The sequence below is a fragment of the Humulus lupulus genome, chromosome 1, assembly GCF_963169125.1.
Source record: "Humulus lupulus chromosome 1, drHumLupu1.1, whole genome shotgun sequence".
NCBI classification, from domain to species: Eukaryota; Viridiplantae; Streptophyta; class Magnoliopsida; order Rosales; family Cannabaceae; genus Humulus; species Humulus lupulus.
In genome coordinates, this window is record NC_084793.1 from 188,462,390 (window position 1) to 188,474,955 (window position 12,566).

Sequence of the window (12,566 nt, forward strand, 5' to 3'; positions counted from 1 at the left end):
AGTAGTTACTAACTAACGCTCCCACTACAACAATATTTTATAGAATTTGTGATATTCTTGGTTTTATCATTGTTAATTATCAGTAACTCGCTTACTTGACCTGTAGTCATTATTATTTCTAGTACAACTTAACTATAAAATATAGTGATTATAATAAGCATGCTTCATTAAAGTAGCATTTAAAGAGATACAAACTCTTTTGTAATCTTTTATGATTGTTAAATTGCTTCACTAAATTAGTTCATTGAAAGTTTTCAATTTATTCACATAACCACTTGTGAATCCCAACTTCTAAGTCTCCGATGTTGTACAATCAACCATGTACAAAGTATAACAAGGGTTTAAAATTATAGAAATAATAATTTCCAATATGATTATATTCAATTTCCAAAATACTAATTTTGATTAGCATTCTAGTTGTATGTGAGTTGGGTTTGAATTCCAAGTTCACATGCAAATTACTTGAATTCCAAATTCGAGTTTAGACTTCCTTTTGATCGAATCAAACAAGTCTCTAAGTGACTTTACTTTGAATGTTGCATAAAAATTTATAGAAATTTTCTTTGCATTTGATCAAAGTTAAACATATCTAAAATAAATGTCAATCAATATTGACTTACTATTTATTATTTCTTTTAGCTTTGAACATTAAAATGTTCAACATACATCCCTATGTATTAGCTAAACGATTATGTGATTTTTGAGCCTTATTAGATAAATGTCTTTTGGTTAACGTTAATTAACAGACTATATAAACAGGGAGAGAACCATTGAATGGTTGCAATAAAAGACTGTCTTTTTTTTTATGTGTCTAATTAATTACAAATCAATCTAAAAAATAATTCACATATATGTTTCACTTGGGGTTGCAATAAAAATATCTTATTAAATCTATGATTTGTACAATAATGAACAATTCATAATTATCATGTATATTTCAATTGATGAAATAGGTGGAACAAGTATATTTCAAAAAATAATAACTTAATTTATTATTCAAAAGAAATACTAAACTTGTTCATTCATCAAATAAGGAATCTAAAAACATAGTTTCTAGAAAAAGAACTTAATACAAAGTTGAAAATGAAAAACTAATTTCTATGTCAGTTATTTCTTGGTCTACCAATCTGCAATTATTTTCTTGTTTTTCTTTCGCATTCTTTTCTTTTCTTGAATAATGTGTTCCTGAAAACAAGACAAAAATATGGTGGCATAAAAATTTGAATCAACTATTCAAATATATTAAAAAGAGATGAGCAAATCATATTTACCCTTTCTTCTTGCAAACTTCTAAGTGATCAAAAGAATCTCTTTTGATCATTTCCCATATCTCGTATGTAGATCTAAGATTCACATATCTCAATTGAAGATCGTCTGGTATAGTTTTTAGTATGCAATGACGAGCCAAATAATCAGATCTCATCCAATTCGCATATTTTTATGGCCATCATAAGCAGATGAAATTGATGGCTCATCTAGAGGCACATCAATGATTGCATCATACACATTTAGTTCATCTAGAATTATGTGTATGTTTCTGTACCAAACATCTAGATTGTTGAAGTCTAAATGAAAAGTACTTAGGAAGCCATCACGAAGATTAACTGGTTCTTTGTCATTTTGAGGTTTTTGATCAGGATTAAGAGGATTAACCATTGTTGATGGAAATAAATAAATAAAATATAATGAATTAAAACATATAATAAATATCAGATTTTATTTGGAAATTAAATATGATGCATGAATGCAACATATAAAAACACATAAAATTATACTAATCCACGATAAATTAATTTGAAAAGTTAATGGACCGCCTTAGGGTAGGTCAGACTACCCCAAATTAATTTTGAGACAAGTCTCAATTTCTTAAGTGAAAACTTAAAAACGCATTTTTCTCTTTTGACTTATGAACTACCGCTAGTTTGGTCAAGATGCACTAGTCGTGCTCAAAAGCCTAGATACACCTTTGGAGTGTAACCCATTAGGGTCACACTCCAAATGTGTGTGCCTTAGGGTCAATCAAACATGAAATACATCAATAATTATATTCTCATAAGAGAAGTCAACCTTGAGATAAAATAAACATATTCGGAAGCATTTCCTTAGGGAGGCTGCAAATGGAGGCGACACGAGGCATTTCCTATGCCTCTCGGTGTTCAACCAATAATGGAGACCATGAGACTTATTGTCATAACTCCCTCTCCCACTCTCTATTTTGGAAAAAAGTGTGTTTTTTCACAAAATCAATATTTTTTTTAATTTAGTTGTAAAAATAAATTTAATTATTTTTACCAAATGATATTCTATTAATTACTAATCCAATTAAGCAAAACCAAAAAATAAAAAATTATGTCCTTAATTCTAATTCTAATTTTGCTTTAACTAAGAGAATATCATTTTTATTTTAATAAAACATTTTCATTAAAACAACAAATTAAACAACTTTAATTTTGATTTATCATCTTAACTAATTAAGACTAAATATAGGGAATTTACTTATTTGGTACCCTATGTTTTTGCAAAGTATCATTTTGGTACTCTCTCTTTTCAATAATGCTCATATGGTACCCTGTATTTTAAAATTATACACATTTGATACCCTAGACTCAGATTTGATAGATAAATGATCAAATTGTCATTAGTTATATGTAATTAAGTAATTAAATTTAAATTTGGAACTTACATAATTGATAACAGTTTGATTAAATTGGTAAAATTTTATTAATTAAATTTGAGTTTAGGGTACCAAATATGTATGATTTTAAAATACAGGGTGCCATATGAACATTATTGAAAACAGAGGGTACCAAAATGATACTTTGCAAAAACACAGGGTACCAAATGGTTACCTAGCCATTTATTATTATATGAATTATCATATATAAACATATAACAAAAATATAGGACGTTCCTAACAACATGTTTCTATACGAATGTAATGCGTGCTAGTTGCATACTGTGTGGGTATATGAATGACATGTTATAATACATGATAAAATATTAAACATTTTAATCACATTCAAACATTTATAATAAATAAATAAAATAGAAGCGGGTATGGTAACTTTTGGGTATTTCTAGAAAAAATGTAACCTAGACAAACTTAAGGCTTGATAAAGAACACTTTAATCTTGAACCTTGAGATGTAGTCTTGTTGAGCCAATGTCACCCTTTTCCATATCCATTTTGAATTATACAACTTTTTAATTATAATAAACAAACTTTTCAAATAATTAAACTCTGGGTTTTAACACTCAAAAGTTTCTAAGGCCCAATTTGAATTTGGGTAATTTAATTGAAAAATAAAATTAAAAAATTTAATTTTAATAAATTAAAATTCAAGATAATTTTAATTTTGGATATTTTAATTATGGAAGATAACAATTAAAAAAATTTTAAATAAGGTAAATAATCACCATTATTTCAATTATAGAAATTACCAAATTAAAACCATTTTAATTCAATTTCTGATTTTTAATTAAATGAATAATTAAAAAATATATTTATGGTAACAACACCCTAGTGTTGTACCAAAGGGCGGTGGCAGCTGGAGGTCCGGCTGGGAGTGGGGCGGCCCGTGGCTGAGGTGCGCAGGAGGCGCGGTTGGGCAGCAGGAAGGCGCGCGCAAGGGATGCAGCTAGGCTCGAGCTACAATGCGACTGGGCGCAGGGGCGCGATGTGCAGGCGTGCACGGGCTGGTGCGCAAGTACGGACTGGGTAGCAGGGACGGTGCCTGGCAGCAGCTCGAGGTCGAGTACAAGCCATCATAGAATTTTTAACCTGGAATTTTTAAACAAAAAATTACAAAAATCCTATGCCCCAAATTGGCTTACATATTTCATCTATAAATTTAAGAACAATTCTTAAACCCAAAAGCACCATAATAAACAACCCTTAAGAATCTATCATCATGAAAATAAATATCTATCCATTCAAACATATATCGCATATAATATAAAAATGTATATAATCCCACATAGCAATTAATAATATGTATAGATTAATTACTTGCTCTGGTAACAATTGTTGGAAAATCATTCAGAGCATGCAGCGAAAACTTTGTGTGGTGGGCCCATTGTTTTGTTTATGAACAACAGAACAACAACAATAAAAAAATCATTAATCATATAAATAATTTATATGACCAAGAAAACAATCCAGAAACATTATCATACAATACTATTAATCATGCAACAAATATGTATATAAATATACAACATATAAACACAAAAAATCAAAAACATAAACTTTTACCTCTTGAAGCCTATCAAGTGCCCTTGAGTTTTTTCGTATTTTTATCGATCTTCCTATCCAAAGCTTTGTGCACTCAAACCACGATCTTCCGGAGTGTTCTCTACACCTCAAGATGTGTGTGGGCACATAAAGAACATGATTTTGTATTTTAGGAATCACAAGTATTTCTCAACACATGAGAACTTGGATTATGGTATGAGAATGACTAAAATAAAGAAGAAGAAGGGAAAAAAAAATTTGTCTGACAAAAAGCTCTGAATGATTTTGTTCTGTGTATTGTGTGTATGTTGTGTCTTGTGTATTGTCTTGTATTTTTTCTCTTCTTCTCCTATACCATATATATATATTTATATTACATTTTTATTCCTAATAATAATAGTTGTTGACCCTCAAATTGGTCAACGACACGGAGTCAGATAAACGATATGAAATGAGATGAAATCAAGAAGAAAAATCAAATGGAAAAATAAGTAACACTATATGAACTAAAAATAACATGTGATTTGGTATGGTTTCCATTCAGAATAAGCATAATAAAATGTTCATTATCTATAACTAAGTTGTTGTTCTGCTGCTGTTCTGCTAAATGATATTGAATCAACTAATGATGTATATATATATATATGGTTGCTTTGCAGATGAGAGTGACCTGGGTTAGTGGGGATAGTAAACCTCAGCAAGTACAAACTTCACAAGTTACCACTTTTACTCAGAATGATATGTGCAGTGAGTTACCACATTTATGATAAGTTTTTTTATTTGTTCTGTAGTTTTCTGTTAGTTAATGATATGTTATGTGTGGTTTGCTATGTGAAATCAAACTAGAATCAGATATTCTAGTAAGCCCAGCTAAGGATTTTGGTTGGCATGACCCTAGGTTCATTCATTCAGTAGTAATGACTGGTCTTCAGCCTTTAACCACCTACACCTATAGATATGGAAGGTATGTATAGACTAAAATGCCTTGTTGTTGATTCAATGTATTCGTACAACTCTATGGTTAAGATTTCAATGGTCAACTATTCGCTTTGTGATGGCACAGCAGAGAGGAATTCTAGTGGTTGTTTGATCATTCCATTAGTTTGTGAAAATGGTGATGATTTCTATGAGATAAAAGGACTAATGCCGACTTCAATAACCACTCGAAGGGCTACTGCCAGGAGCAACTGTTCATGTGTTGCATATGCTTACTCAAATGACAGGGGAGGGAAACCAAGCTATTGTTTTGGGTAATTATATTTATGATGTTTTGGGTAATTATATTTGACTTAGAACTCATAGAGGCATGATCAGATTATGCGTTTTTCCAATCACAACTCATATGTATAATGTTTTATTATTGAAACCCCAGGCGAGATATCTATCAATATAATCAAACCAATTCAAGCAAACACAATTTATTTGTAAGAAGATAATACATAATTCTAGATAAAATCTAACATCATTTCCCATATAAAAGCTTACCTAACCATCTATCAATACCAAGTAAAAAAATTCAAACAACACACAATAAGTTTTCTTCCTTATATTACCACAACACACAAACAAATTTTCCAGAACCTACTTCTCTAAGATACACAAGCTTTCAACCTTCCGTTATCACCGCAGCACACAATTTTAATCTCAGAACCTACTTCTCTACCAATGAATATTTAAGATATTCAAACTCCTCTAACATTTGTATGATATTCATAAAAGAGTTAAGAGAACATAGTTTCATACCTCTTGCAATTAATAATCAAGTTAATTAATTTTGCAATGCTCCTTGCTCACACTTGTTGAGTAATTTTCTCAAACTTGATACCTTATTGATAACATAGATTAGTCTATACAAATTGAGTAAAAAAAAAGCAGAGTAAATATCATATGAATATATATCTTTCTCTTCAAAGAGTTTTACTAAAGCATGTTTAAAATAAAAGTTTGAGCCACAAAATCAAAGGTATTTCTTGGCAGCGACCATGCCTACCTAAATTCTGCCAACAATTTCTAAAAAATAGACAGGATAAAATCACCATAAATAAACATGCACTATCTTTCTTTACACAGACCATGCCAACTTGATTAGAGCCCCGATCCAACTTAAACCTTAACCATAGAAGGAGCAACCAACTTCTAAATGAAATTCAATGGTTCACACACAAACTGATGGACAAACCACAGATAGACCTCCCATCCATTTTACCTACACTCTGGAAAGAAGAAGAATGTTGCATAGGGGATAGTCTGTTATTGCTAGAACTAGAAGTGGTTATAACCAATAGGAATTTAGGGTAGTGGAGAAATATTTTACGTATTTCGGGTATGGACATGTGTCCAGGGAGTGGAGAAATTGCAATAAAAAATGATGAGTTAGTTGAGAAAAGGGTCAGCAAGAATTAGAGTGATTTCTCTTAAAGTAGGAGAGGCCAGGCACTCAAACAGTCCTGTGCAATTTCAATGCAACAGTAGCTCACTGCTACTGACCTTTATTCGTCTCTGCTCATATTTTACTTATCGCTCATCAGTCTACTCATAACCAATTTGCAAGATAACCCATCTGATGAATTTGCAAGATAACCCATCTGATGAGTTGCTTGGCTGAACCACTTGCGATTATGGGAGCATGTCGATGAATAGCTAAAGTTGTAAGAGAGCCCTTGTGAGCTTCAATTGTGAGATAAGCATCCCTTTTACTTCTGATATCAAGAAATTGAATGTCACCAGCCTGAGAAGCACTAACAATCTGGACAGTAAAATCATCGAAAGCAATGTGTTATTTTTAATCATGAGTAATGACCATTTTGGAAACCGAAAACTATTATCATAATATTCTCTATTTACCTTAGCTGGATCCAGTCCTGGTTGAAAGTCAATCCCCACAACTCTTTCTACCCTCTGAGTGTGTGGCCGTACTGCGCAGACCAGCCTATTATAAATGGTAGATGAGTTAAGGACAAAAGCTCATTCCAGTCAAAACAGTCACATTTTTTTTAACAGAATACCAAAGAAAAAATTACTCGTATGTGCATCACAGAAGGAAGATCATTCACATAATGGAACTAGCTGATTCACATCTTGTAGCAAAATATTTAAGGATTAATGGGTGGCTTACGATACAGGTGTTCGCACATCATAGAGTCTGACAGAACCATCAACAAAACCAGTAGTGAATTGACTGCCATGAACTTGAGAGGCAGACTACAAAGAGAACACGGAGAAGAAAAATAAACAAGTGAAACAATTTCAAGTACATACTAACACAAAATATATAAAAATATAAAACTAAGAACTCCCATTTAGCAAATCCAGTAATCCTGACATACCAGCCAATCGGCGAAAAGTCACACAACCACAAAAGACAAAAATAAAGACATACCAAAGAAACCACAAATGTAACTCAAAATATAAAGAGCAGCACATTAAAAATAGAAAGCAACCTGTTATAAATTTTAGAGCTCATTTGGACAATTGGGAATTTATCAAATTACTTTTGAATAAAGAAACAAAAAACCACTCCCACCCAAAGCTAAGTGAATACCAACAAAAGATCAATGTCAACAACAAAAAACTTGGCAAACCTCATCCCAACTAGCACAGTTCCAGGAGCTGCAAAAATAGCTCATATATATAATAAAAAATAAGTGAGTTCAGGTTCGGTGTGATATTGATTGAAATAAGAAGCAGCTCCAACTTTTCTTACAGGTAATGTCTAGAAAATATGTATCAAGCAACCCATTGACTTGATGTACTTGAGAATAAAATATAAGAACAGGCTCGATACCAAATCCACCCAACACCAAATGCTATTGCAATAGTTAACCTTCATCTAAATAAATTGTGCATAAAAAATTCTCTCAAATTTTGTTTTTTTTTTTAAAAAGTTATTAGCATAAATACACACCAAGTTTTTGTTGTTTGACAATCTAATACCTAAAAAAGAAAATTGCAATAAAATTCTTGAGTTTAATAAAGTGTAGCAATTTAAGACCTTATTGTGATTTTTTTTTAAATCATAGTTTTTAAATGAATTTTCTTTTTATTTTCCTATACACTAATAGCTAGAAATTTTTTGAGGGTGTAATTAATACAGGGAAATACCAATTTTGACCTTATAAACTACGATTTTTGTTTAAAAAATTAATAGTAAGGACTTGATTGCTACTGTTTTTAAAACTGAAAAGATTTTATTACAAAAGAAAAATCTCAAGGATCGGCTGCCAACAACGAAAAATTTATGTGGTATTTATTTTCAAAATCCATACCTCAGCTAAAGGACGTATTATTTATATTTAGATATATATATATATACAAAATTAGATGAACTGCAAAAAAAAAAAAAAACACAAGGGAATGTCCTTCATAAACTCTCAACTCACTACCTTTTCTACAGATTTTAAGTTTAAAATAATAAGCAAGTAACAAAATTAATGCAATCATTATAGCTGCACACAAGAACACAACAAAAGTATAACTGACCAATGCTAATATGTTGCAATCTGGTGATGAAAGAACAGGATTAAAAAGTTGCTCCTTATCCAGATCCCAAATCATGATGTGAGGAACCTCACCAGGAGCATACTAGCAACAAGACATCATATAAATTAGTTAAATGCCCATTACTGACTATAAACATTATGAGTGTCAGCCCTAAGATTACATTTCATTAAGAATCAAATTACCAGATATCCAGATTGTTGTTGCCAATCCACAACAACATTCAAGCTTCGAATGCCCGGTTTATAACCCTGAATTGAAGAGAAAGCAGTAACAAGTTTCTGCTCATCCTTCGATGCATAATCTTTCCAAATGTGAATATTTCCATCACCTGGATCATGCATGGACAGAAAGTTAAACTCCAGGGAGTTGAACTGATAATAGCTGCGTGCCCAAAAAGTATGAGAAAACTAGGCAGCAGTCTAGTATCTTACATAAAGCTGCAAGAAGTAAGCTGTCATCTAGCTCATTCACAAGGGAGAGCTTAGAAATTCCTTTATCTGGAAAATCATGATTATCAAAGTTGTTGAGAAGTGTAGCCTTGTCATAGTTCCATACCCTAAAAGATAACCAAAGATGAAATGTTACTTGACATGTAAACTCAAATTAGGGCAAAACAAACTGTTAACAAAACAGTAGTCAAGTACGATGACTAATACCACATATCCCAAAAAAAATAGAAAAAGATAAATCCAAAAATGTGCAAATTGTCGTAATACACAATTTCCATAGAAACAAAAAATAAGACATTCATCGCAATGAAAAAAAAAAGAGAGAGAGATACAAAAACACAAGCACAGACAGAGCATCCAAAAAAAACATACATTGAATTACATTTACATAAACAGACCAACTTTTTAAACCCAAAAAAAGACTGAACATTTTAAAAATTGAGAAACCAGAAATAATAAGCTATTTTCAGTGGAATATTGGAGGACTTGAATCAATAGACCACTTGGTACAATCATTACTTCAAAACACAATTTTTCTTATGGTTATTCACTTATACTAAGTGATAAAAAAACCATTCAGCAACCACCACAGCACACAGCTTCTATAAGTTACAGAAAACATGACCATCTTTTGTCGTAAAATACATTAAATTAATACATTAAAAATGAATTAAATCTTTTAATCCTCAAAGGCAAATATCATTAAACTTGAATTTAATCTTCCAATCCTTATTTTTTAAATGAAATGTGCTAGATCACCATACCTGATTCGCTCATTCTCATCTGTAGCAATTACAATAGGCGAGAATGGTTGCAGCAAGATTGTCTTTGTACCCGTCTCAAATCTTGTATCCCACCGAGCAATTTGAGTATTAGGCTTGCTTACAGCTGACCAACAACACAGAAAACAACAAACAAAAACATTACAACCCCAGATAAATCACTATATATTCAAGAAACAGATTAAATTATAGAACATCAAACAATAAAATAATAACCCACAAGAATGCTGCCATTTTGCTATGTGCTCCAAGAAAAACTTTTCACTTTCCTCTCTTTTAGCTAATATTTCTTCACTATCATCTGCCACTATGAGACGTGGCTTTGAAAAGTGCCCACAACTCCAATTATAGATAGTAGATTGAGGAAGAAGACTGTGTTTAGTAGAACCAGAAGATACCCCTGAACCTAGAAGCGGATCAGCAAGTCCAGAATCAGGTGAGCTCATTAAATGTGGTCGGAACTCTAACGAGTAAACTCTCTGCATCCCAGTTAAATAACTAGGTCAATGAGGGCTAACAGGAGGAGTTCGGAAAGTTAAGGACGCATGGCCTGTTCATAACAATTCATTTAATAAGTAATTATGCAAATATAACAAGAAACCTATATTCCAACAAATAAGATTGTCCTGGCATATAATTGACAGAAAAAAATACCTCCGCCATTCATATCAAGCCATGACGACGATCGGACCAATCCAAAAGGAGTCGATGCCAAAGGATCTGGCCGAACACTACCACCAGAAGTTTTTAGAGGTTTTGCTACAACTTCCTCAATCCCTATAATAGCCAGTACCCTGCGACCAAGCTTGGAAATGCGTGGAGATGGATCCTTGGCCAAAGCACACATGGCTGATACACATTGTGAATACATCACATTGTCCAGGGGTTTTACTGCTGAGTGGTTAACAACTCCATTGCTTGCGCCATCATTTAATATTTTAGAATCAGAAAGTTAGGATGAATCATCAAACAATGGAGAACCATGCATAATTCCAGAAGTAGCAAGAGGGCTGCTAGTCCAGACCCTTCCATCTCGAACAAGAGACGAGCTGTCAGTGCCAACTCTCGATATTTGACCAATTTGAGATGGAACAACACTACTTGGACTTCTTATATGAGCCAAAGAAGGAAAGAAACTCAAAGGAGACCCAGTAGTCTTCCAATACGCTGCAGTAATTGACTTGAGATGATTGTTGTGACCAAAGGAAAATCTCCCTAAAGCTGCCAGGATGGAAAAGAAATCAAACTTCATTAGCTCAGTTAATAAATTACAATACTGCCCCGGGAGGAGCAGGTTTGTTTGAGCAGCCTCAAGAGTATGAACAAGCTGCCAATATAATGCCTAAAAACCTGGTGCATATGACTTATTAGAACTAAACAAGTCAACAAATGTATAGGCAATTTTTGATGATAAACTACATTCCAACAACAACCTCTGCTCTGACTAATGGACTTCCATTTGAAGCTACGCTTAATAGGCTTTTAATAATACTAATTTATTATTAAAACACTTCAGATGCACCTGGAACTCTGCAGTAGGATCTTCAACCAATGATGGAAGCTGAGAAAGGCATATCTCAGCAGCCATGTCCCATGCATCCCTGCAGTGTGCAATAGTTACAGAGTGACTTTCCGACTAATAAAACAGTAAGTATTAACTTCTTTAGTGTTTCCTTTAGTACTACCACATGTGATGCTGATGGGTAGGCGACAACAATGGATGAGAGATAAGGAACAATTGGCAGAACACATAATTCGCTCAGCAAGTAATTTTTTTTGAAAAAGACTAGTGACTAACAAATCTTGCCTGAACAGCCTCTGGAAAAGCTCTGCAGCAGAATACAAAGGTTTGAAAAACACATAGCCCCATAAGAATCTTAAGGGTACTTCAATTCAAAGAAGTTAGACCATAGAGCATCAAACCACAGGAAAGAAAAAATTACCATGTGGCAGAACCTTCCATGCAATGGTATCAGTCACTGCAGTGAAAATCCAATTTAGTTCCCCCAAAAGTGTTTTGCGGTCATTTTGGCGGCCCGGGATTTTATCAATTAGCGACTCATCAAGAGATTCATGTAGTAATGAGCGTCTGCAAAACCTGAGAAACATGATGCATCATGAAATTGCTACCATCCAATCAATGGGAATCCAAATACGATTTTTGGAACAGAAAGAAAGTCAAATAACACAAGAAAAATTGCATTAAAAACCACTGAATAGTATGTTTACAAGTCTCAAAAGGAAGAAGCAAGATTGGCAACATCAAGAGATGAAAGAAAAATCTGGCAATACTATCAGAACTGAAATTTCAGCCTCCATTAAAATCAGCAGAATAACAAAATTCTCAAAAACTAAAAGAACTAATAAGCCAGTTGGTCAGATCAAATCTATAATCCATACATATAAACTGATAGGAAAAGACCCAGATATTACACCTAAGTGCAAGTCCTGTTATAAAACTAAAGATAGCGGTGAATGCTAAACATTGAAATAAACACATCAGAAAACATCTACACACGAACTTACAACTCAAATGTTCAAATCATCTGTTAATACCAACCCAGCAACCTCTGGAAACTAGGGTAATCTATTTATAGGCACA

General features: G+C 32.8%; 1 pseudogene; it reads right to left on the minus strand.

The window, feature by feature from the left end:
• Nucleotides 1-6,766: 6,766 nt before the first annotated feature.
• Nucleotides 6,767-12,073, minus strand: LOC133825554 (regulatory-associated protein of TOR 1-like; annotated as a pseudogene).
• Between the last annotated feature and the right edge of the window lie 493 nt (nucleotides 12,074-12,566).